Source organism: Amborella trichopoda, chromosome 5, assembly GCF_054954075.1.
Source record: "Amborella trichopoda isolate Santa Cruz 75 chromosome 5, AtrichopodaSantaCruz75HAP2 v2.0, whole genome shotgun sequence".
In the NCBI taxonomy this organism is placed as follows: Eukaryota; Viridiplantae; Streptophyta; class Magnoliopsida; order Amborellales; family Amborellaceae; genus Amborella; species Amborella trichopoda.
In genome coordinates, this window is record NC_142340.1 from 33615339 (window position 1) to 33621338 (window position 6000).

The window sequence follows — 6000 nt, forward strand, 5'->3', positions numbered from 1 at the left end:
GTAGAGAGGGAGATATAAAGAGGAAAGATGAGAGAGAGGGGAGAGAACAAAAAGTATGAGAGGAGGGGAGAGAGAGATGAGGAAGACAAGAAGAAGATGAGAAGAGAGAGAAAAGGGCGAAGAAAGAGAGAAGAAAATCAGGGAATAGATGAGAGATATGTCATGGACGATGATGGTCCTTATTGTTCATGACAGGAAGGAGAGGAAGAGGGTAACATGGACAACAATGGGTTCTGTCGTCCATGATAGAAGAGAGAGAAAGAAGAAAGGAGCATGAACGGTGATGGGTTCCACCATCCATGATCGAGGACTGAGAAAGGGCGAAGGAGAGAAAAAACATGGACGGTGATGGGCTTCGCTGTCCATGGCAGGAGAGAGGAAGAGGAAGAGGGAAGGGAAGAAGAAACATGAACGGCGATGGGTTCCACCATCTAGGTCATGAGAGAGATAATACGAGAGAACATGGATGTCGATGGGTTCTTCCGTCCATGACAGGGGAGAAAGAGACAAGAGAGAAAAAAGAAGGGACACACTCGACTATAGGCATCGCAGTGCATGTCATAAGAGACTCAGACACGACCCGATCTGCCACTTGGGAAATGGCTCTGCTCTGTGCCTTCGTCAGAGGATAAGAGAAGAAATGTCATGCGCGGCGATGAGCATCGTCGTGGCGAAGGAGGAACTTAGACAGAGGCCCAGCCCGCCACTCAGGTTAGGGCCCAACTCACTATGTTCATTTCCGGAGATTAGAAGAGAAGAAGAATGTCATGCGCAGTGATGGGTACTGCCGTGTATGACTGGGGAGGAGAGAGAAAAGAAAGAATAGAGACAGAAAGAATATGAGAGAGTGAAGAAAAGGAAAGAAGGAAGAGATAAGAAGGAAAGTAAAGAGAGATAGAAGAGAGAGAAAGGAGAGAAGGAAAGGCGAGAAAGAAGAAAGGAAAGTAGAGAGAGAAAGAAAGAGGAGAGAGAAGATTAAGAAAGAAAGAATATTAAGAAAGGTAAAGAATGAGAAAAGAACGAGTAGGAGAGAGAAAAGGAAAGGAAAAGAGAAAAGATTAGGAAAGAGAGAAACATGCACGGCGGTGCTTATTGTCGTGCATGTTGAGAGAGAGATGAAGAGAGAAAGAGAGAAGAAGAAGAAGAGAATGAAAGGGAGAAGAAGAAGAGACAGAGATAAGAGAGAGAAAGACATAAGAGAATAGAGGAGGAGAGATAAAATTACCTAAGAGTATCGAGCTCTTTCTTCTCTCTCCTCTCTCACTCTCCAAGACGTGCCCACAGTCTCAATGTAAAATCCAAATTTTATGCATCTAGTTGAAGGTCCTTTACAATGAGGCATAACATGTATTTATAGAGTTGGGCCCAAAACATAGGTAGATGCCCAAAACTTACCCTAATTGCTAAAAAATACAATTTACTTGAATTAAAAGAAAATTTAAAAATGGGTGAAAAATTACAGTTTTGCCCCTGCCCAACAATATATAAAATTTCAAAACAGTCCCTACTGCAACCATAAAACGTGTTTGATTTTCCTAAGATAATTAAGGGTTGCTCTGACACCCGCATGGCCAAAAGATGATTACTTTCTCGTTGGGATCAGCATGACGATCAATTTAATACTAACTTCGAGCCACAAATCGTGTTTTTAGGCCACGATCATGGAACTTGAAATTTGTACGAAACTTGAAACCTTCCAATCAATAGTGCACTTGTTTCTTGATGTATTTCCTTGGTTTCTTTGTTGAATTACACTGAGCATGTCGTCATGATAGATTTTCAATAAACGTAGATCGATTTCGTGCCCGAATGAAGATTTTACAATTTTTGGGTTTTGGCATGAATTTGAATTCCGGAGGTTAGAATTTTGCAGCAAGTTTAACACCTTCATATGTCAAATCTATCTGTTCATCAGGCACGGGGTTCGGACCAGACATACCCCTAGACTTTACGCACGCAATGCAACTGGTTTTGTGTCGATCGGTATACGAGCGTCGTGATATGGTCGCTCCAGTGAGACGCGCTATTACTGATTTTCTGCAACTCTTGTTCTCGAGTTGTCATTTTCTCTCTAGTTTTTCTCCCTTCTCGGACATCGTCTCGTGACATGCCACAAATCCAAATGCTCGTCTTGATGAGAAAAACACGCTCGTAAAATTTGAGTACGACCCAACTTGTTACAAAGGAGATATGAGTCTTGAAAGTTACTAGCCGTGACTATGAAATCCAATCCCTTTTAATGGAGACTAGTGCAGGGACGATGCACGAGAATAGCGTGCGGTCTACCCCTCTTCAATCTTTCACCCATAACTTCGTCTTCCGTTTAAGCTGAAACTTGACCCCTGGTTTTCGACCGTGTCGAATCCAATGGCTGTAGTCTCACACCCATTTGACGCTTCAAAAATAGGGTTCCAATTACAAGGTCCGTTTCAAGGTGCTAGAGGCTGATTTGTCTGAAATTGTTTATTTGTCTTCACTACTTTAAACACATTGGATTGCGACGAAACTTGGCAGGTAGCCTTTTAGGGTCCTTAAAAAGATCCTCACCCTTTTTGGGGTAATTCTGAGACTGTTAAAAATTCTACTGTAAGTCGGGGCTTTATTCATCGACTTTTGTTTTATTTCTCATCGGGGACCCAAGGTGTTGAAAAATGTCTTCAAACAGCTTGCTCCACTGAATATTGTGCTTCGAGAGAAGCGAGAAGGACAATATTTGAAAAATTTCCTTTGACTTTATTTCTTTTTTCTTCCTGACGACAGGATCACGTGAACGCCGAGGAGATATCCACGTAACGTTGTAACCAGGATGCTCAGACGTTCAGAAGCATTTGTCACATATCCATTCATGGAGACTTTGGGGGAGAAGAGACTTTTGAGGGATCATGTAAAAGTCCTCACCCTCAAGAGATTGTTTGTGATTTCGAGGAATTGGTTTTTTAAGTCCTCACCTAGTTGGACAGTACCTGTGACGGACGACCATCTGATAATGACTAGGCTACGTATTCACCCAGCTCTGAAGAAGGATGTTGACTGGGCTACGTGTTCACCCAGCACCAAAGAAGGGATGACGACTGGGCTACGTGTTCACCAGTACTGAAGAAGGGATGTTGACTAGGTTACGTGTTCACCCAGCACTGAAGAAGGAATGTCTACTGAGTAGTGTGTTCACCTAGCACTAAAGAACGATGTTGACTAGGCGACGTGTTCACCCAGGATGAAGAAGGATGTTGACTGGGTTACTTATTCACCCAGCACTAAAGAAGGGAGAAAGAGACGAAGGAGAAAAAAGAGAGAGATAGATGAAGAGAGAAAGAGAGGCATGCACGGCGCTGCCACTACCGTGCATGTCAGGAGAGAGAAGAAGAGAAGAAGAGAAAGAGGGGCATGTATGGCGCTACCACTACCGTGCACATTAAGAGAGAAAAGAAGAGTAGAAGAGTGATAAAGAGAGAAAGAAAGAAAGAAAGAAAGGCATACATGACACTGCCACTGCCGTGCATGTCAAGAGAGAAGAGAAAAAGAGAAAGGGGGGTATGCACGGTGCTGCCACTGCCGTGCATGTCAAGAGGGAGAAGAAGAGAAGAACAGAGAAAGAGAGGCGTGCATGGAACTAGCACTGCCGTGCATGTCAAGAGAGAAAAGAAGAGAAGAACAGAGAGAAAGAAAGAAAGAAAGAGAGAAAGAGAGGCATGCACAACGCTGCCACTGTTGTGCATGTCATAAAAAGATAGAGAGAGGAAGAATCAGGGAAGGAAACAGAAAGACAGAAGAGAGAAAAGGAGAGAGAGAAAGGAGGATGTTGAGGGATGATTTTTAAGTCTGCTCACCCTGTTGGACGATATTTTTGATGATGAGGGAAGCTTTTAAAGTCTGTTCTCCCTATTGGACGATAATTGTGATGTTGAAGGCTCTTCTTTTAGGGTCCTGACGTCAAGGGATTCTGGTATCGAAGATTTGTCTTTTGGAGTGCTGGCTGAATCCGCCTACGGAAGCGAGTGCAGCATCAACCTGCTCTCTTGGTCCAGGCGCCCATTTCAGGTTTTCACTCGGACTTGGGAAGTGGCGACGTAGAGACAGTTTTCATCAACCTCGTTTTTATTTGTGGTTGTTTTACTCAAGACCTTGCGGCCATTCCCGCCATTTTCTTATCCATTTTTACTCACAGTGCCCTTTCAAGTTCTCACCATGTCCAGGTTTTTATTTTCACGGAACTCTCTTACTCATGGTTTCGTGACCATGCTCGTCCATCATTTGTACGCATGGTGTTCCCTTATTCAGGTTTACACCATGCCCATTATTCCCCTCTTTTTTTTTTCTTTTTTTTTTCGTGAGGGCAGGTTTAGGTTCATGCTTCCCAGACCTGTGCGAAGCAATTTAACGTCGTGCGGCCAGGACATGCACTACAGTTTAAGGTCATATTGCTTGGACCGTGATGGAGATGGATGGCAGCCTTTGGAGGCCATGGAATGAGCATGGTGGTGGTTTGACTTACTTTTGGGAGATGACACGAGGCTGCCTATGAATGATGGATGGTGTTGATATGGAAGGTGGATACTGATGACCCACTAGCTAACGGTGAGTATGGAGGGCGGGATGGCTCACCGTTATTTTGTGAGCGTGGGTAAGACTCACTGGGGAATGATGGCTGGGGATAAGGGAAATGGATTTACTGGGGAGTTATGAGGGTGGTACACGCAGAAGGTGTGTGCACGTATGTGTGGGGGCGTGTTTAAGGTCATGCCTCCTGGACCTATGCAAAGCAGTTTAACGTCATGTGGTCAGGATGTGCACTATATTTTAAGGTCATATAGCTTGGACCATGGTGCTAAGCCTTTTAACGTCATGCAGTCAGAACATGCACTACAGTTTAAGGTCATGAAACTGGACCATGGCTGCAGTTTAAGGTCAAGCAACTAGACAATTACTGTAGTTTAGCGTCATGCAACTAGACCATTGCTGCAGTTTAGAGTCATGCAGCATGGACCATGCAGTTTAAGGTCGTGCAACTATACTTCCGCTATAGCTTAAGGTCATATAGTTTAGGGTCATGCATCTAGACCAAGGCCAGGTGAGAGGGATGAGACTCCATGGAGAATAAGGTTGTGGATGACAGCCTGCCTCACCAGGGATATAATGAACCCAGATGAGGAATGTTCATGATACGGACCCCTTGGGATCAAAAGCAGGTAGGACTCCCTGGGGATGAAGGGCTGTGGCATGCTTGTATCTCTGGTGGGGATGACAAGCCAGGGCACAGGTGTAACTCCAGTGTGGGTAATGGCAAAGCACTCACGGCGGTGACCAGGCTCAGACATGCACGACGCTAGCATGGGGGCCAGTAACATGCACAATGCTAGCCTGATTGACAGATGCACGAACGGCGCTAGCATGGGTTACATTGACACGCTTGGTGCTAGCATAAGTTGCATGCACGGCGTTAATCAGAGTTCGGGCCTCGGGCTTGGGCCTGACCCGGTCCTGGTCCTTTTGACATTTGATGCTTGGCGCTACATGGGCGACGGTGGCCTATGTTCGGGATTCGAGCCTGAGCCCGACCTGGTCCGGCCCATCGTTGTTTGGTCTTCAGGGACTTGTTTGGTATTTGTACCTTGTGAGGGGCATTTTGGGGAACGCCATCTATATAAGGAGTAAAACCCCATTTCACCATTTGACCTTTGGTAAAACGGTAGTGAGGTTAACAGTGAGAGAAGGAACTTTTCTGATGAGAACTCTGGCGAGGTTGACGTAAGGCACAGGAGGGTTCACAGGGGTCTACTGATGAAAACTCCATAAGGCAGACAAGAGGGTTCATAGGGATCCGCCGGTGATTGCAGAGATTTTCGGTGAGGGCTCCAGCAGGGAGGTGAGAGCTCTAATAGGGTGAATTCCAGCAGGTATCATTATCGCAAGAGTAAGAGGAGCGAGGAGCTGTCAGCTAACACAGGGACTCCAACGGTGGCTCTAGAATACTGAAAAAGTGTGGGAAAGGGGCTGGGAGCT